General features: G+C 39.3%; 1 protein-coding gene across 1 annotated transcript in view; it reads right to left on the bottom strand.

Moving 5' to 3' along the window:
• PARVA (parvin alpha) overlaps positions 1-21,707 on the bottom strand; it is a 160,837-nt gene that overhangs the window by 105,580 nt on the left and 33,550 nt on the right. The window lies entirely within an intron of this gene.

Genomic DNA, 21,707 nt, shown 5'->3' with positions numbered 1-21,707 from the left:
AAAGAAACTAAAAAAAAAAAATCCCAACTTCTATTTTCTTCAATTTCCCTATCGTAAAAAAAAAGGGGGGGGGAAGGGGATAATGACATCTACCTTCTAGTTTTGTTGTAAGGATCAAATGAGAAAATATATATAAAATATTTTATAAACCTCAAAGTGCTATAGAAATGGTAACTATTGTTGCTGCTACTACTTCTTTTTGTACGTGACCTAGAATAAATGGCCTTTCCTTCTCTAGATCCTCAGCAATATTATAGATTAGAGTTAGAGGGGATTTTAGGAGTTATGTAATCCAACATCCCCATTTTCTAGAAGAGAACACTGAGAAATTATGTGAGTTGCCTGAGATTATATAAGTAGTAAATGGCATAGATAGAATTTGAACCCAGGTTCCAAATCCAGTGGTCTTACCACAGTTGCTTCCAGATAAACTCTAAGGCCTTATCTAACTTTACTAAGAACCTACACATACTATATGTGCTGACCAATAACAAGCATTTCTTATGTAGCGACTATGTGCATTGGTGCTTGGTACTATGCTGAGCTTACTGATGGCCAACAAATCATCAAGCATTCCTTATGCACCTACTATGTGCATTGGTACTTGATACTATTCTAAGCTCTTAGGTGATGGAGAAAGGCAAATTTACTCAAAGTCTCTGCTTTTGAGAAGCTCATCTACTAACAGGAAAAACAAGAAAATCAATGGGTGCCTGCATGATTCCTAGGGAATAAAAGAAAGGTCACTTTAGAAGGGGAAATGCCACCAGTTGGGGTCTGGTCTTTGGAAGCTAGGAGGTAGAGGTGAAGAGAGACTTCATATCAGATGTGAGGAACAGCCAACTCAAAGTAACAGAGTGGGGAGATGGAGTCATGTGCAAAAACTAGCAAATAGGCCAGTAACTCCTTCAAAAAACCATCAAAATTATCAAAACCAAGTAATTTCCAATCAACTTTTAATTGAAAAAAATGTGCCATTCATCCTATTCAGAAGCTGAACAAGCAAAAACAGGAAGTCATAACTCCACTCAGTATCCCTCCATCTCTAGTCACACAGGTCGGGTCTATTCAGAGCACAGTTTCCTGGGAAGTTTTTCCCAGGTCACACCTCGCTCACAGCAATTGTTCTTGGTGGCAACAAAACTGTTAAAAAAAAAAAAACCCTAACTCTGCTAAATGCTACCACTCCCCTTTCCCTTCCTTTAACAAAAATCTGAAAATCTCTTTGCCCTACAAATGAAGAAAACGCGCCCATTAAGAAGGAGGGCCAGTTGGCCCAGGGAAGACACAATAGAATCTTGCTATTATTTTGTCAAGCTGCTTTGAATTCCACATCCCTGGCTTTTAGGAGGCAGTTTTTCTACTTCCTGAGCAAATGAGAACAGTCCTATTTCTTCCTTCCCTGCTTAATTTTACAGCCTTCCTCTCTGCGGGTTGGGTTCATATACCCCTCTTTTAATTAATTAACAGTCAAGGCGGCCTCAGGAAGCCAGATGCCACGGACACAGGGCACAGGTTTGTAATGAGTGTTTTAAAGCTAGTTTGTGCCAGGTCTGGATTCTCCTACCGCTCCCCTATTTCCATGTGCAAATTTAGCAGAGCCCAAAACACATTCAGTTCTGGTTACTCCCCACGATGTGAACAATGGGTATGTCATTTTTTTCAATTATAGAAGTTAAATGCTCCTGAGATCTTGGACAAGTGTTAATGACCCACATTAGATGACTATAATTAATGAGACTCCTATTGGAATTCACTTTTCAAATGATAGCTTACAGCTATAGAATATTTTTTAGATATAAAGAGCTTTTTAAAAAATATATCATCTCATTTGGTCCTCATACCTACCCTCTCTATTACAGAGGCAGCAGATAGAACTGTGGACTTGGAGTCAGAAAAATTAGGGGTTCAAATCTTGTTTCTGACACTTCCTAATTGTGGGACCATAAGCTCACTAAATTTCAGACTTATCCACGTACAGACAAGTTGTGTTACTAATAAAATCATATATCTGAGATGTACTCTAAAGCACGGATATTTTTAATTTTTTTTACAGATAAAGAAACTGAGGCTCTGACAGAAGAAATGAGACCACAATGGAATGGGCACCATTCAACCAAGTTTTCTAACTCCAAGATCAAAATTCTTTTGCCATCTGTGAGAAACAATTACAGCAACACACAGCAAATATAATTAAGAGGACAGGATGGCAATAAAATCCTACTGCCAATTTCAAGACAGGATTTTTCTGCCCAAAGTTAAATTATGAAAATTTCAAATCAGTTGATGAAACTATTTCATGTAATTATAGGAGCCCAGATTTGGATAGGATTTTAGGGGTTATCCAGTCCAAACCTTTGCCCAATGGAGTGAACCTCTTTACAATCTCCATGACAAATGGCCATCCAAGGCTCTTCTTGAAAGTCATTCCTAAAGCCCACTGGCTTTTCTGTCTACCCTAAAACTGAACCCTCCTATTTCTATTCTCTTAGCTAATAAAAGCTCAAGTTTTCTATTTGAATCCTTAGCATAGTGCTTGGCTCATGGTGAGCACTCATCAACTGCCTTTTCGTTGACTTCCATTAATTCCTTGTTGGACAGTTTTGAGGGTTGGAAAATTTTCTTTCTTACATTCTCCCTTTTAACTCTTTGCCATCTAAAGCCAAAGAGAAATTTAATCTCTTTTCTACATCAGCTATTTAAAGACAATGATCTTGGTCCTCCCCACCCCAATATCTCTTCTCTTTGGCATAAACTTGGCTTTACTCCATCCTCCATATCCACATACCCCAAATCATATGGCATTGGGGAAGACCACAATCTATAAAATACTGGGTTAGTCAAGCTGGGTATCAAGGGCAACTGAGGCAACGAATTACCACAAGGGGCAATAGTAACCAGGCTTTTCTTAACTTGGCAATGTCCTTCCAGTAACTAAATTTTTCATATCTAACACTTTGGAATTCTGGAAATTGGTATATTCTTTTTTTTTTTTAATTAAATTGGGCAATTGGAAAGTGAAAGGCTGGGCAGGACTTCTCTAAATATATGAGCTCTGTTTTCTTCTAGGAAATGATGTGGGAAAGGAAGACCAAGAAATTAGCTTTTGGAATCATCTCAATTAAGTGACCTATGATCTTCCTCCAGTACCAGTAGCCACCATTCACTTTGCATGTATTTAGATTTTATTTATTTTTGTACAAGTAGCATCTCCTAAAGGATAGGAATAATTTCACTTTTGTCTTGGTATCTCCTTTGCTCATTAATAGGCACAATGAAGCCAGCACCAGGCCTGGAGTCAGGAAGAACAGAATTCAAATCCAGACTCTGACACTTGCCAGCTGTGTTTACTGGGCAATTTACTTAATCTTTGCTTCAATTACTTCAACTATAAATTGGATAAAATTAAAACTACCTCCCAGGGTTGTTTTAAAAATAAAATGAGATAATATTGCTGAAGCAGTTTGTAAACCTTAAGATACTATACATTATTATTAGTAATAATATAAACATTGTATTATAAATAGTATAAATTACATTATAATATAAATATATATAATATATATAACATAACTGTATTAATTATGTTAAAATATAATATTTAATAATAAGTTAATCAATTAACTAATCTGCTGTTAATGATGACGGTGGTGATATTTATAATAATGAAGATGATGACAGTAAGTTTGACCCAATAGAATTTGAGAAGGGTATCATAGAAAGGTTAGAAAGGTAGATCAAGGCCAGATTTAAAGGACTTAAATTCCAAACTGAAGAATTTATATATGATCCTGGAGATAAGAGGGAGCCACTGGAGGTTATTGAGCAGAGGAGTGACATGATCTGACCTACCAATTAGGCACATCACTTTAGCTAGCTGTGTGGAAAAGGGATTGGGGAGAAATGTTTGCACACATGCTCTGTGAGCCACATTTGGATCTAAAGGACAGGAATAATTTCTGTTTTGTCTTGGTATTTCTTTGTCTACCATAATAAAAGGCACAATGGAGCCAGTACCTGGTCTGGAGTTCAAAATCGGACTTTGATACTTACTAGTTGTGTTAATTGGGCAATTTACTTAATCTTTACCTCAAGGAGACCACAGTCTCATAGTGGGAATGAGACATATAATTATTTCAATTACACATATATATGTACATAAATATATATATATATACATACATATAACTAGATTATAAAAAGCAAAGTATTATGTGAGATTTGAAGAGTAAGTCAGGAAGATAAAAGAACTCTTTCTAGAAGAGGAAGCAGTTAAAGGATGGGGAGGGATTTGACGGACCAAAAGAAGGAAGGAAGACATTCTAGATAAAGGGAAGTATACAGGAAAGATGACAAGTAGGTGAAGACATTGTTTAAGAATCAATTGGACAGAATGCATGATGAGGTGAATTATATCAATTAAGGCACCAAAGGTAGGCTGAAGTTCTCACCTCTCAGTATTGCACGGTTGCCATCCTGCATCAAGTTCCTGGTGCCATGGGCTAAGACCAAGTATTGAGCTAGTTGAACGACAGGTCTCAGATCCAGTGAGCTATTGGCTTTGGGGGAATCTAAGTGTTGATGTGGCCAAAAAGCCCCTGCCTCATTAAGTGTATATTTCACCTGAGCTGGCTATTTGCCTATATCTCTGAATAGAATTACCACAGTGCCTCAGATCCTACTTCCTTTGGACTGTGATGTGCTGCTCCCATTTGGTTTTGCTGATTTAGTATTTGACTCATTCACCCTTTTCCTTAACTCTTGGGCACTGCCCTGTTTACATATCACCCATATGCTGTGATAACTTGGTGCCTCCATCTCCCTGTTACCCTTAATGGCTTAATTTAACTAGGACTGAAATAATGAGGCTATGTCTTACCTAACCCCCATGATGTTCCCCATTGGCTGGATCGCTTCCTATCCATGTGACCCTAGCAAATCACTTTCATTTTCAGTACCTCAGTTTCCCCATCTACAAAATGGACTAGATGATCTTTAAAGTTCCAAAGATCTAAGAAAAGTTTTGGGCACTGGGCATATCAGCTGACCATATCAGCAACCCAGAAGCCTAACTACCTATTGGAAATTTTGAATTTTATTGTCTTACAAACATGAAACTCAACGTGCCTTTAGCTTTTATCCAAAACTCTCTACTTTTCCTGACTTTGCTCTTTCTGTTGAGGGTACTTCTCATCATTTAGGTTTGGAGTAATCCTTTGTTCAGCTCCTCATTCTCTCTCACTCCATATATCCAATCAGTTAACTACATAATATTTATTTATGTTATATTTATTCACCCACCTACTTACATAGCTACCACTCTTTTCTCACCCTTTTCTCTTCTACTCCTCCCCCAATTCTTTTTTCCTGAAGTAAATGGGGCTAATTGACTTGATCAGATTTGAACTCAGGTCCTCCTGACTTCAGGGCTAATGCTCTATCCACTGCTCCACCAGCTGCCCCAATCCCCCCCAATTCTAAAACCATAAACCATGATCAAATTGACTTTACCATTGTTCCTGGATAGGATATCTCAATCTATTCCTCTTTAATCCCACTCTCCATTCCTATAATTTTTAAAAACTAAAGGGAATGAGGAGGGGCCTTTTCTCCACTTCAGAACATAGGCCTGTTTATTTTTTTCTCCCTATCCCAACTCAAATAAGGCTCAATCTGTGATATTTGCCCCAGGAATGACAACGACCAGTGATGGTTCTGGGTATAGCATGTGAGTTTGTCCATCAAAAATAAGCATTTATTCAATATCGACTCCATAAACAACCACTGTTCTAAGCACTAGAGATACAAAGAAATGCAAAAGCAAGTCCTGCTCTTTCTCATATTCAAATGGAGGAGACAACAAAGATGTACATATAAGGATGAAATGGGGATAGGCTTAGAGGAAAAGCACTAGGAGTGGGAAGAGGGAGGAAACCAAAAAAGATCTTTTGTACAAGATGGGATCTGAGCTGTCCCTAAGGAAGCCAAGAATCTTCTGCTTCAAAGACAAAGTAAAGTCCTCAAGCCAGCAGAATGTCGGATAAAATGGAGTGACTCAAGCTACGTCATTAATGACGGCAATAATGGTACAAATCTGCAGATCCATCTAGGAGAAGACCAGAATTGCTGAGCAAAATATCCACACCCATTACAATCTATGCAAAAATTGTTCATCACTAACTAGAAATATATACACATCAGGGACTTGTGGTGTACACCTGAATTAATCATGAAAATGTGCTCAGGAGAAGGTGAAACAACCAAGGGCTTGCATGTACTTAACCACTAGTTCAGAGTCACATATATTTCTGACTAATGAATATTCAGCAGTTTGGAGGAGGCTGTTCGAAAGCCCTGTGCTGAATTTTTTTTAAAAAGTGTTTTCAACATTTTTCTTTACATTGATTCCGTAGGCACAGTAATTCGTAAAAAATGGGCAATAATTCAGCCTGATGTCCAGCAAGAAGTACTTTAGTACTTCTTTAGAGAATCTCCCAATAAAAGACACAAAAGTCTGTGTATTTTACATTTTACTGTACAATCTGGGTTGGATAACATTATTTACAAATCAAACTTCCCCTCCCCTTTAATGAAATCCTCTAGAACAGTCATTCCAAACATTACACTTAGTTTTCCCGATATCTCTTGGTCCCTAATATAATCAGGATCAACTTGCCAACATACATCTATATTCCCTTGTCTATCCGCTGAGAGTGAAATGCACATAACAAGAAGTCTTTGCCTTAAAGCTGTAACTAAGGTATGGCAACTAGGATTGTGTCTCAGAGTGCTAGACTCAAAGAGTGTTTGACAGCATAATTTATCACCTAGTTAGCAATTTATTTATTTTAAATAGAAAGCTAGGAAGAAGAGGCTGGTTGTAATCAACCTCATTCTTTGGCCCATATTGCAGATGCCTCACCAGCAGGAAGTGTCTTAGCTCAACATCTCCTTCTCCACCTCCACCTCCACTTGTACCTCAAAAGAGAGTTTGTTCACTTGGGATATTTTCCCTGAGTATTATTTATGACACAGTTAGGTATCAATTAGTACTGATAATGAATTCCCTGAAAGTGATTGCTTTCTTCAAATTTACACTGTATATTTCCATTGGGCTGGAACCAAACACCTTATTTTACGTAATTCTAACTTTAAACAATGCAAATTTGAATACAAGTGACCAGTTCAGGGGATTCTTTTTTTGAACTAATCAGGACCTAGAAGTACTTTTCCTAGATGTAAAAAGTCCTCTTAGTAGCTGTGCTCAGCCTTAGGATTAGACTTCTTTACCAACAGCCTTGTTTTCCTGCCTTTAATAGACTTCAAAGGATCACAGATACAGAGAAGAGAAAGACCACAAGGGCAGATTGTATCACAGTCACGGGGACATCCCAAGTTTTATCAAGAGGGTAAAAGTGAAGATAATTTTCTCAGCCTCAAACCACTCTGTGGAAAGGGAAGTGTTCAAGACTAGAGGCTTTCTCAAAGGCATCAAGAGAATGGATGAGGTATAAGGTGACTGTGCTACTAAATTATAATGGTACTCCATTTCTGCTGGGAACCTCCCTACTCATGAGATGAAGGAGAGGGACATATGCTCAGAAAGATACTTTCAAGCACAAGTCTACTCAGAATATCTTGAACCGCTTTCTCATGAATGGTAGTCTTTGCCAATAATCTAACCAACTTCTTACCTTCTCCCATTTAAAGGTCCACCAAAGGCCCATGTGGGGATTTTCAGGAAAATTGAGCTATATTTCTCTGGAAGAAGTCACTTTCAGTCACCTCTCTGGGAGAAAGATGGGGATAACTGCCGTATAAAGTTGCCAAATAGAATGGGTCCAACATGAGCTCAGAGTAATTGTGTCCTTTGTCTGACTAATAAAAGTCAGCCATAGTAGTAGGGGCTTGTGAGCTATGATGTTGTATTACTATTTTTTTTTTTAGGCTGTAGAATAACAGAATTCCTGGATCCTCAAATAATTTCCAAGTGAAACTGGAAATCAGTCAGTTCAAAAAAGAAATGATGATGGCTTTACATCTATATCAGCCACTTCTGCTGCAAGGGAAGGGTAGTTCCCCATCAGAAACCCCCACTCCCACCCCCTGAGAAGCTTAGTGGTCATGTTTTTTGCAGAATTTTAGAGTCCTAGATGAGGAAGTGATAGCTAAGACCAGTCTTTCGCAAAGTGGCCACATTTACATTGGCTGATGCTACTGAGATAATGTAGTATGTACCCATTATGAGCAAAGAGAGACAAGCTGTCTTATTATTGCTCCAATCCATTCCAGAAACATGGAGCTCAAGAGGCAACTAGGTGGAGTAGGGGATAGAGTTCCAGCCCTGAAGTCAGGAGTACCTGAGTTCAAAAGTGATCTCAGATACTTAACACTTCCTAGCTGTGTGACTCTGGGCAAGTCACTTAACCCCAATTGCCTCAGGAAAAAAAAAAATGGAGCTCTGCCGTCAGTCCAAAGAATGGCAAAACTATGTATGTACTTCTCTTTCATCTGTTGATTTTTTTTTTTTTTTGCTTTTTTTTTGCCCTCAGAAAAATTCCTTAGGTTCAAGGGATTCTATTGACCTTCATTCACTTAAAAAAAAAAAAGGCATCAATGACCAAAAACTCAACACCCCTGGTCAGAAGCAACCACCAACGTGCCATCTAAAGCACACCATTGCTACAGATAATAGGTATTTAATTACATCACATAGTAAGAAAAATAACAATAGGATGCTTCTCTCATAAACGAAAGGTACACTTTCCCACAAATTGCACACAATCAGTGTGAAGAGTGCTCAGGTTTACAGAATACTAACAGAGGCATTCTTGTTTGTCCTCCATTCTCAGAGGACCAGGACATCAGGAAGGGGAGGCCATGATATACAAGTGACTGGATTTAAGTGAGAGGGAGCTGTGCAAAATCACCAGCCTCACTTTCTCCTCCACAGCCATCTGGGTCCAGTGGTCAGATACAGATCGGGACAAAGAACACATGTGACAAGAGCAACTCCTGCCTCCAACACTATAGGGGGTTGCTTTTATTTTTATTTTTTTCTGGTGATATCTTATCAGTGCTCTCCCTGGGCTTGCTCCCTGCTGATCCATGTCACACAGAGTCTCTGGCAGTCACAGCATATAGAATCTCTCTGGTGGTCTCAGTGGAGCCATTCAATTAAGTAGCCCCTACAGGCATCTGTCTAACTTTCCTTCCTCCTTCTCACCATGAGCAATGTCTCTCAGTCCCAATCATCAATCTAACAGGGCTAGAATGTCCTTTATCTTCCACTTAACTTTTAATCATCAACCCACACATCCTTTTAAAAATAATTCAAGCAGCTACTCTTTCAACAAACCACCAAAGTCTGTCTGTGTCTGAGACCTCCTGGTCTTTTCACCCCAAGATTCATTTTGGTCACATACAAAAGAAAGGAAGAAGAAAAACCGCCTAGATGGAATGGAGTGGAGTGGAAGTCTTACCCTCTACCTCAGTATTTTGTTCTAAATTTTGGCTTTTGTTATGTATTCGTGTCCTGCAAAAAGCCTCCAGGCTTAGAACTACACCATATTTTGAAAGAACAACAACAAAAAACGAAATGAAGTTTTTTTGTTCCAGTTAATTTCATGGGAAGCCATCATGGTTATTTGTCATTATTATCAAGATTTGCCTTTTTTGGTGAGCTGGGCTAATGCTGTTCCTGGAAGGGAAGACCGGGGTTTTGCTTCTTGGTTTGTGGAATCCTCCCTAAATTGTCACTCTCCCCCCCTCCCCATTGCTGTTGCTATTCTAGTACTGTTTGTCTCAGACGTTTGGATGCTGCCCCTGCCAACTTCATGGACAATGACATGGTCTAGTGTTGTTTTCTTTCCCTGTTTAAAAAATCAAATCAAATAAACCAATCCCAGCTACCATAATCAACCCCAAAAGGGTGGGTGAGGGCTGCAGATTCTTCTCATGCCCTTTAACACTGATTAGCTCTTCCTGCTCCATCCTCTGGTCTGGCTGTGCCTAATTCATTCTTACCAGAGCTCCTTACAGTGAAGGCTGAAAGGGCCTAAGAATTTAGCTCTGCTGTTATTTCCTCAGCTCTGGTGTAATGCCCTACTTCTCAGCTAATTAGCAGCCCTTCATTTCCCCATTCTCCTCCTCTTCCTCCTCCTCCTAGATATTTGCAAAATTTCTTTTGTGATCCATTTCTGCACCAGCCTGGAAAATACATCTATTTTTCCTTGTCAAACCACAGCCTCAATCCATGTTTACCTGCTGTGTTCTGTTCATTAAGAGCCCAATAAATGCACAATTCCTTTCCCCATTCTCCTTCCATTTTTTCATTCTTATTTAGATTGTCATTAACTCTGTAAATTGTATTTAATCTTTCAGTATCCAGTTCCTGGTCTCTCACCTCATGGGCCTTCCTGGTAATAATACTCACAGGTGTCCTTATTTTTTCTTTTTTGGTTAGAATCCAAGGCCTGGCTGGCTCCTCTGCTTTTTCATTAAGTTTTCCTTTCTACAACTCATGCAACAGGTGGCCTTCCTTAAACAATAAAATGCCTAAAGTTGGCTTCCTCCATTAGTGTACTCCAGTTTTTCAATCACGTCCAATTTTCTGTGACCCTTGGCAGAGATACTGCCTCATTTACAGATGAGGAAACTGAGGCTGATAGGATTAAAGGCATTGCTCAAGATCACATAGATGGTAAGTATCGGAGGACAGACTTGAATTCAGACCTTTCTGATTCCAAAGGTGATGCTCTACCCAATACACTTTAAATTAATGTTTCACCTCAAACAAGTGTCTCCTTGGTCTGTTACGGGTTTTGTTTTGGATTTTTTATTTTCGGTTAGGGATAGGATGGGAGGATATGGATTTATGATATCGGGACGTCTTCCAAGACGAAAACTCCCTTCACTGATTCAGACCAAAAACTTATCTATAATTTATAGGATTCTAGAGTTTCTAGGAAAACTGAGAAGTTGACTTATTGAACTAGAAGGGACATGTAGCCCTTACTCCTTTGACAAGTGAGCAACCTGAGGCTCAGGGAGCTAATTGACTTATTAAAGGTGATGCATGTATTAAGTGACGATGACAAGGATTCAAATCCATTCAAATCCAAGATTTGAATTCCAAGCACTCAATGAGGTTTTCATTTTGCCACAGTCACTCTATGATTTTACACTTGACTTCTCTGGTACTCAGTGTCCTTATCTGTAAAAATGAGAACAATGACAAGTTCCCTGTCATTGGAACTTTGCAAACCTTAAGGTACTTCGGTACATAAATGTGTGACCATTTTCAATGGTTCTAGGACAAGTGGCGAAAATTCAAGTATAGACAAACTTCTCCAACCTGGATCAGAAGTCGGGTACTGAGGGAGATGTAAGGAACTTCTACAGAGTTCAGGAGCAGCTCCAGGCAAACAACCCACCGGTTAAAAAATTCAGACAGTGTCTACCTCCCACCTCCTACACTCATCCTTTCCCAGAGATGGGACCAGCTGGATTAAGCAAATAGAATCCATCCCTCTAGGCTTTAGGGGAAAGGCACTAAAGGCTGGCTGAGTAGAGGGAATGATGCTAGGATTGAAAGAGATGGACCTGTAGGAAGGACTTGCCTGGACCATCTAGTTTCACCATAGTCAGTCCCATCCCTGCCAGTGTTACAAGTGCTTTTTCCAAGAGAATATGGGCTCCTAGGCAGATGGCCTCCCTCTCTCACAAAGGTATGGCACCTACTCAATGTCTGAGGTTGCTCTAGGAAAATCACCACTAGACACTCCAAACTGAATCCAAGTGGGGAGGAATGGCACTTTGTCAGGCTCTTACTGTTATCACATCTTGTCACCTGGATGGTCATATCTCCAAAGAGGGAGGGAGAGGGATGTGTTGGCCCTTTTTGTATGTCCTCTGGGTTCAGGCTCATTAGTCAATCCGAGGTCCCCTCAGTCCTTCCTGCTGGACAGGAAGGAGAAGAGCAGAAAATAACTGTGAATGTCCAAATTATCCCTTAGTATGCTTTGGAGCAAATAGAGAATATCTGTGTTTGGTCCAAGGGGGAAGAAAAATTCATTGCACTAGGATTGGGGTTCCTTTATTTCATTGTTAAAAACCTTTTGATTTTTACATTTCAATATAAAGTTTCCATTTTAATCCTCGGTATTTTATTTTATGAATTTTAAAACATTTTTTTTTGAGAAGGGTTCCATAGACTTCACCAAGGGAGTCCATGACACAGAAATGCTTGGAAACCTCTGCTGTAGGGAAAGGGACTTTAGGAGAAAGAGGGATAACAAGATTAGTCTGATCCTAGTGCTTCAGGACTACTTCTCCCTAATGGTTTTGTCTCTGAGTATGACCTCAGTGAAATCAAGAAGAGGCTCAAGTTAGGGTCCTCTAGCCTTAGCAGAAGGGCTATGTGTTTGGCCATTTCTCCCAGCTCTGTTCCTAAAAAATCCCCAAGATCCAACGCTGTGCTATACCACCACCTTCTTCCCTTGAAAATGTCCAGAGTAATTGATCCCACACATTGTTCTGGAAGGAAAAGCATCGGGGCTGGAGCGGCTCATATTCAATAATATCGGCAGGGCTGAGTATTGCCCAAGAAGCATCATTTGGGACCACGGAGACACAGTAACAATAACTATGGAGCACAATGAAGTTCAAAGCTTGCCAGCGAAAGGGAAGACTTTTGATAGCAGGAACTATTGTTCATTTTTATATTTATAGACCCAGTTTGTTATATATCAGGTATGTAATAATAATGATAATAATAATAACAACTAGCATTTATATACAGCTTTACAAGTATTATCTCCTTTTATCCTCAGCTACCCTAGAAAATAGGTGTTATTTTTTAAATTTATTTTATGGATGAGGAAATAGACATGTTATTTGCTTACTAGTACTAAGTATCTGAAGGAAAATTTCAATCCAGGTCTTCCAGACTTAGTTCTATACTCTGTGCATCAGAACTATGCATCATGAGAAATTCCCTACTAAACTTAATACCATAATATGAGTACACTCTCCTTCTCCCTTCAGAGCCCATCCTGGATATCACCAGCAACAGATCTCTGCCAAGATATTATAGAGGATCACAAAGCTAGGAGGGATCTTAGGTCATTGAATCAAAGCTTCCCATTTTAGAGATGGGGAAACTGAGGTTCTAAAACCAACTGGGAGATATTAATCCAACTCCACCTGGGCAAAATACTACTAATACCAAGCATCATATGCATGAAAGCTGTTATCACTTAGTAACATCATATGCATCATATGCATGAAAGCTTGGTTTGAAAAGAACATAACATACATGATCTCATTTGATCCTCAAAATAACTCTATGAGGCAGGTGCTCCCATTATTCAAGCATTTAGTAAGCACCTACCAAATGTTGCCCTATGCTGGAGATATAAAAATAAAAATGAAACAGTCTTTACTCTCAAGGAATTATATTCTCCGTTTTATAGACAAAGAGAGGATCACGAAGCTAATAAATCTTTATGTAAGGATTAGAACTCAGATCATCCTGAAGACCAAGATATGTCTAACCATAGTTGGGAGGGAAGAAAAGTCTTTCCTGGATGTCAGAAATTTCAGCTAGGTAGCACCATAGTTCATATGGCACAAATCTGACTCCAGACATTTTACTAAAAAATGGGACCCTGGGAAAATCACTTTGCCTTGTTTGCCTTAGTTTCCTCGTCTGTAAAATGAATTGGGGAAGGAAATGGACAAGCAGTCCACTATCTCTGCCAAGAAAACCCCAAATGGAGTCATGGACACAACTGAACAACAACAGATGTCAAAATCCTATTTCTAGATCTTGTCTTTTCCAAGGCCGATGTCATTATCTCACAATTTCTTTCTCTTTCTCCCTCCCTCCTCCTCCCTCCCTCTCCTCCTCCCTCCCTCCCTCTCTCTCTCTCTCTCTCTCTCTCTCTCTCTCTCTCTCTCTCTCTCTCTCTCTCCCCCCCCCCCCTCCTCCCGAAGGCAATTGGGGTTAAGTGATTTACCCAGGGTCACACAGGAAGTATTAAGTGTCTGAGATCACATTTGAACTCAGGTCCTCCTGACTTCAGGGCTGCTGCTCTATTCACTGCACCACCTAACTGTCCCCAGAATACTATTCTCTTCAGAGCTGACTTGGGCATTTTCTATTAACTGAGCAATAATCTGGGTAATTAGCTGCCATTAGCAATTTGGTGCTGGTAGGGGGAAACAGGAAGTGAGAAACTCTTCATGATCCCCAACAAACTATCTACCCCTCATCTTCTGCACCCCGGTTTTAGGAAGGACTCACACTACTACAGGTTTCGGATGGAAAAGTGCTGGAAGTCAGGCTACAAAATGCTCCTGTCACTTCTCTTAACTATAAGAAATTATTCTAGATTATGGAAAAATTATTTGTCCAATATAAAAAAAATGCCCAAACTCTAAATAGTTTACTGCAAGAGCAAGAGCAAGCACTCACCTACCTGCCTTAAGGAAATTATTAGCTCTGGGGAAAACTTAGTGGAATGGAAGAATATTGGATCTGGAGTCAGAGAACCTGACTTTCATTGATAGCTCTGCCTCTAAATACAAGGAGCATGACTTCCCTAAACCTCAGTTTCTTCATCTGTAAAATGAGGGGGTGGGGGCTAGAGTGCTCATCCCTGATACTGAGCGAAATTGAGGCTGGTGGAATGCTTGGATTAAGGAGTTCCAAGCTACAGTAGTGTCCATGCTATGAGTCAGTAAGAGGATGAACCCTTGGGAGCAGAGGGTCAACAGGCTGCCTAAAGATATATGGACAAGAAAAATGGTGCAGGTTAAAGTTTCTCTGCCTATCATTAATGGGATCAAGGCATGAATGGCTATTCTTACTCTGGTCAAGATAGGAAGACCCAATCTTGAAAAAAAGAAAAGCAAAAGACCAGGGGAATGGATTACATGATCTTTAAAGGTCCCTCCCAACTGTGAACTTTTGATTCTATGAGAAGAGTCAGGACTTTTAACTCCTATATTTCTGATCAAATGTTATTTGGAGCTTTTATTCATCTGGATCCATGATTTCATCAGCGTTTGCAATTTTAGAGTCTTAAGAGTTCTTGAGACATTGAGAGGTTATGTGCTTTTGTCCAAGGTTATTTTGTAGTGGTTGCCATTGTTTAGCTGATTAGTCATGTCCAACTCTCATTTCCAGAACTCCATATGGGGTTTTCTTGGCAAAGATAATAGAATGGTTTGCCATTTCCTTCTCTAGCTCAGTATGGAGGAAGAAACTGAGGTAAACAGAATGAAGTGACTTGCCTAGACTCACACAGTCAGTAAGTGTCTGAGGTCAGATTTGAACTCATGAAGGTGAGGTTTCTTGAGTCCAGGTCTAGCACTCTAAGGCTCCACCTAGTAACTCTGTGTCCAAGGGTATACAATTAATATGTGGCAAAAGTAGGATTTAATATGTTCTTCTTGAATATAAAGCAGGCTCTCTGTCCATAAAGTCAGGTTGTCTCCGAGAAATAACCATCTAAATGTACCAAGAGCCCTTTAAAAAATCACTTGATGGTAAGAGTTCTTAATCAAAGTTCATGAACATATTTTTAAAATGGATTTGATAACTATCTTTCAATAGAATTGTTTTTCTTTATAATCCTATGTATTTTATGCATTTAAAATGTTTTTACAGAATGTAGAGGGGTTAAGAATAAAAATAAAGGTTAAGAACCCTTACTTTATAAAGTAAAAAACCTCCTTCTATAATGTGAATGATTCTCCTGAATTTGACATGATATATAGTGTTGGACATGGCCTTGGGAAGACCTGAGTTCAAATTCTGCCTCAGATACTTACTAATTGTATATCATTTACTCTTTGACTCAGTTTCCTCATCTATGAAATGGGGATAATATTATCCCCTGCCTCCAAGGATTGTTGTAAAGTGCTTATCACAGTGCCTGACACACATTAAGCTTTATATAAGTGTTAGCTATTATTATTATTATTGATAATACATAGTGATTTCTAAATATGGATGTTCTTAAAGTCTAGACATATCTGTACCAGGTTTCCAAATCTTTGCTCCTTTTTCCCTCCTCTCCAAACCCCATTTCTCTCCCCAACTCATCTAGGAAATCCTAAAGTACTCACTCACATTTTAAGGGACATTTTAAAAATGAACAAATTTCTGTTGTTTTCAATAACCTAGTAAAGAGAGGCCCACTTGGCAGATCCCCCTGGACATGAGCACATTGGTTAGAACATAGGGAGACACTGATTACCAAAGTGAACCAAACAGTTCCTTTCACTGAGGATTTCTGAAGATGAATATGGCATGCCCCCAACTTGGGCTCAGAGACTGACTCTTCATTTCCAAGGAGTCCCCCATTTCAGTAACTCACCCAGATGGACAAGATCCCAACTGGCCCCTGAAGGGGTCTCAGCTTAGCGTACATGTGTTCTATAACTGTCTGGGATCTCTTTCGTATGGGGTATTCATTATTTAAGTTCTGTGGAAACTGTTTAGCTCTGAAGCCAACTGACTCATCCTCCCCTTTAACTTTTTATTTCCTGTAAGCGATCCATTAGAATCTGGCAAGGTCTGGGTCACATAGTTGTTCCGTCAAGAGGGGACTATTCTTAAGGGGCGAGGAGCTTTTTGTTGGGAGTTGAGTTTGAATCAAGATAGGATTCTAGGCTGTGTGATTATGATGACCAACCTTAACACAAATTAGAGGTAAGAAAATGCATCTTCCTCTCTTTTTTGCAGAGAGAGGGTGAGTGACTATGGGTGAGAAACATTGCACATAATGTCAAACTCTCCTGATGTATTAGTCAATTTTGTTTTTTCTTCCTCTGTTTTTATTCTTTCTTGCAAAGTGTGGATTTCTGGGTAGAAGAGTAGGGAGAGAGATATTTGGAAATAAAGGTGATGTGAAAACAAGAATATTGATTTAAAAAAATTTTGAAAATGATTGTGTTCTATAGACAAGGCTTTTAAAAAAGTTGACTCCACTAGATCTTGATGGGGCTTTAAATAGATGAATAATCTAAACCATGTGCCATCGACTGTTAAAGAGTGACAGTGCCATTTATGTTTATGATAGCTCATATTATTTTACAGAGGAGCATTTTTCTAGGGCTGGTCACAAAGGCTAGTTGATCACTTTTACTAGTGTGGAGGTAGGGAGAGAGAGGGGATTCCTTTCAAAGTCATCCAGTCGATAACATTTTTACACAGAGGAATTCCTGTTTCTTAAGATTCTGTGACAACAAAAAGGGGAACTAAGACCACAAATAATTCTCATAGTTTATTTTTTCTTCCAAAATATTTTCTGCCCCAACTAATCTTGAAGAAATCAGAGTTAAGAAACTCAAATGAAAAGAGATCTTTGGAGTTTCATTAGCAATCCAGGGGGCCAAGCAGATTCCTTTAGGGTTCTACAAACCCAAAGCATTAGCTACAGAATTTTTCCTTTAAAAAATGGTTTGGGTTGCTCAAAACATATCATCATCAATGAATGACATGCTAAAGCTTAATTTCCTGACAATTCACTTGATTTTGGAGCTAAAGGATTGGCTATCTCATGTAAAAACAAATGCAAAAAAAGTACATGTAAATCTCCACATCAAATTAGCTTCTGTAATAATATATAGCACATATAAGTGCACACAGATTTCATCTGTATGCAATATGGATATCAAAACAGAAAATTACTTGGGATTTTCAATTCAATTAAGATAATTTTTTTTATTAAGCTCTGACTATGTTAGAAAGAGAAAAAACAGCTTCTGCCTTGAAGGAACTTCCAATATACTGGGGAATACAACATATTAGACCATAGATTTAGATTTTGAAGGGTGAGGGCCTATATAGTCCAATTCTCTGATTTTATAGATAAGAAAACTGAGGCCCCCAAAAGAAGTTGACTTATTTATAGTCTTCATGGCAGCTAAATGAGAGAGGTCATGCTTAAACCCCCTTCCCCAAGAATTGGCTGACCATACCTTACTGCCTCGGGGTACCTCCTAAATCTGTTACAAGCAGAAGTGTGCTGCTAAATGTTTAACAATTGGCTCTCTGGGTTAAAAGGAGAGGGGAGGGGAGAGGGCTAGTTCCTCTTTCACATTTAATCTGCATTATTAATACTTTCTCCATCACTTTCTTAAGTCAAGGCAATCAACAAAATAAGAAATCATGCCCAGATTTGTAGGTTTTTCCCATTCCCAAGGCATAAATGCTTACACCGAAAATTTAACAATTGGAATTCTTTTGAGCTAACTCTAGCACACTCTGTAAAGCAGACAACATATGTAAATACAAAGTTATTTCAGAAAAGGAGGGAAATTAACCTGCTTCCACCTCCCTCTATCTGTCCTCCCCCTCTTCCATCCTTCAAGTTCACAGATCATGGAATCAATGCTGATAATTATCCAGTCTACTCATATTCATCATATTCTTGCTTTTCCTTTGAGCCACACACACTCTCGATTATTTGGAACTTATAATTTTTTTTTGCAACTCACAGCCACACAGCATCCCTGAGAGCATTTAAAAGACAGCTTTTGTGTGTGTCAGGGAACAGCTTGGGATTGCTGAAATCAGAGCACAACTGGGTTCTAATCAATGTTAAGACTGATTGCCTATAAAAGTAAACATGGACAGTTGTTTCTTATCAACCAATATTCACTTCTCCAGTCCATAAAACTTAACACTGACAACATCCAAAAACATAGAATCATTATAAAGCCCCATTTGGGAGTGGGGAGGGTAGAACACAAAGCCATTTAAATCTCAGACACTGGGTAAACTTTGCATGTAGACTCTTCAGCTCCTCAGGTAAGTTCTATGATTTGGGAGCCAAAGCAAAACAACTAGCTTATATTCCAGGCTTGTAATGAGGAATCTAATGTGGTCAGTAGGGGGCCAGATTCAAGGTCGGGAGATCCTAGATTGAGGTTTTGTCCCTTATTAGAGAATAAGAGCATCAGAGATATACAACTGGAACTAACTCCTTAGCATAAATGACAAAACTGAAGCCAAGGGAGTGAAGTGAATTGCTGAAGATCACATACATGTTTGTGTCAGAAGTGGGGGAAGGTTGAACTTGGGTTCTAACCTAAGCCAGCCCTTTTTCCATTATATAATTCTATTGATGTTTAAAGGGGAAGGGAAGGAGGAGAGGGAAGAGAAAAAGAGGGAGGGAGATTTTTTTAAAAAGACACAGAAAGAGAAAGAGAGAAAGGAAGAAAAAGAGAGAAAATAGTTATGGAATGAGATAGAGAGAAAAAAAACAGAGAGAGAAGGAGGGAGAAAAAGACTAAAAAGACAGAGATAAACAGAGAAAGAAGAATAGAAATAAAAGACACAGAGAGAAGGACAGAAAAGGTGAGCAAGAAAAAAAAATATAGAGAGAAGCAGAGAGACAGAAAAAGGGAGGGAGAAAGAGATTAAAAGAGAGAAACAAAGAGGGAGAGAAAAATATAAAGAGACACAGAAGAGAGAAGGAAAGAAAGGGAGAAGGGAGAAGAGAAAGAAGGTAGAGGAAAAGAAAGAAAACAGATAAAGAGACAAAGAGAGGGTAAGAGGGGGAAAGAAAGGAGAAAGGAAGAGAGATAAAAAGAAATAGCCAAGGAGAGGAAGAGAAAGACAGAAGGAGATATTAAAAAAAGAGAGAGAGAAGGGGAAGGAAAGAAAAAAAGGAGGGAGGGGGAAGAAGAAGAAGTATTTATATAAACATCAGAGATTTATTTTCTTCTCTTTCAATTTTTTCCAATCATTCTGTTAACTGATTCTGGATTTCTTTTTATGCCTTGGCTCTCTTCAGTTGCACACATTATATTTGCTCCTTGAGGGACAGTCGTGGATGCCTTTTCCCCTAGAATCTGGGTATAATCCCCAAAGCTAAACAAGATGCCCTTTCTCAGAAGTGAGCTCTTTTGCTAAGACTGAAATCCCTTCTTGCCTTTTTATGTGTCTGCTCTGCCTGACCCTGCTCCCAGTCAGAGCTCTGTCTTCATTTGGGACCTGAGATGAATGGGGTTGATACAGGGTTCTGGTAGCCTAAGGGTTAAACTGCCCAGCCAGCACCCTTGCTGTTTCTTGTGGTCAGACACTCCGCATCCCCTCTTTAAATTCTGAAAAGAACCCTGACCTTTAATCTGTGGTCTTAGTTCCTTTGACAAAATGGAAGATTATGTCTTTTTCCCCCCATAAGCCTCCATGCAAAGCTTAGCCAGCTTCCATCTGGCCCAGCTAATTAAATGTAAGTTAACATTAAGTTAAGAGCCAGCTACAACCAACCCACAAATCTCTTCTTTGGTAATTGCCCATCTATTAATTGGGTGAACAACAAGAGAATTTAATTCCATTTTTAAAAAAAATTACTTTTCTTATTTCCTTTCCCTTTGTAGGAAAATAAATCAAATGTTGGGAGAAGTCTTTGCATATTTTCACTTCTCGAGCATGAGGTAGGGGGAAAATGATAATGAAATTCCTAGCAGCTATAAAATAAAGATTGCTCCCTCCTCCCTAATGAAATTATACAGTCAATAACAAAATAGAACAAAAGTAATAATATTATCTCATCATAAGATTCTGGTTGGGCTTACGTCCTTTTTAAAGCATATTGAAATCTTATTCAATCTTGAAATTTATTAACACTTCATCTTTTAACTGATAGGATCTATGATTCATTACACAGATATTCTTTTCCTTTCCCATTCCCCCAAATATCCTCTTTTTGGGGGGAGAGTAATTTTTCCAATAGAGAATGTTATTAAGAAATTAAATAATCTTGAAACCTTATTAAACAAAAACTTAAGGTAAAACCCCAAATTTTAAGAATCCAATTCTTCAGGATTTGTTTTAAACAGTCTCAGCCTGAGACTGAACTCAGTTAAATGACTTGAGTTGCTGAAGTTACATGGCTAGAGGAACTGGAGCTTGAATTCAAGTGTAAATTAAATTTGGAGAATTTAAGAGAGAACCAGACTTTTGTAAACTGCCAAGCTTTCCAAAAAAAAAAAAAAAAAAAGTCCAAATATCTAGAGATAATTCTTTGATGTTAACGGGAACTTCTCCCCTCCTCAGCTCTGTTATCACAAAACAAGCTTGTTTTTCCAACTAAAAGAAGGAATTGTTTCCTGCTTTGTACTATAGTGTCTAGCACATAGTAGGTGCTTCATAAATACTTATTGATTGATTTCCTCCCTCCCGCAACTGCAGCAAAAAACCCCCATTCGGCGCCCAGTGTGTGGCGTGGAGGACGCGGGGGCTTGCTCAGAAAGCAGTTTCGGTGAGAAACGTGCCTGCAACGAGTCTAGGCGTCTGCAGCTGTCCCCGGATCACAGCTGGTTAAAGTCGGGAGCCTTTAAGTGTCCAGCTTGTAAAGAGCGCTTGGGAGGATTGTTCCCACTGCTTTTCTATGTGGTTCCCCAATGTCCAGGTTTCAGATAAAGCTGTCTCCGGGGAGTTCATTGATCACAGCGGTTCTCCAAGCTGAACTTTGAATGCTTAGCCTCCAGAAGACACGGGAGGCGGCGAGCAGGCCCCGAAGGGCTCCCAGAGGGGAGCGAGCACACAAAAGACAGGGAATCCCGAGGGAAAGGCGTTCACCTGAGGTCACGCACTTTACCTGAGACTGCCACACGTGGAAGGGTTTCAATCCCAGAGGGGAAGGAAGGAGCTGCCCCGGGCAGAAAGCAATCGCCCTTGCATT

The sequence above is a fragment of the Sarcophilus harrisii genome, chromosome 6, assembly GCF_902635505.1.
Source record: "Sarcophilus harrisii chromosome 6, mSarHar1.11, whole genome shotgun sequence".
Taxonomy (NCBI): Eukaryota; Metazoa; Chordata; class Mammalia; order Dasyuromorphia; family Dasyuridae; genus Sarcophilus; species Sarcophilus harrisii.
Note: the sequence above shows the minus strand (reverse complement) of the source record. Positions and strands in the feature narration are given on the sequence as shown.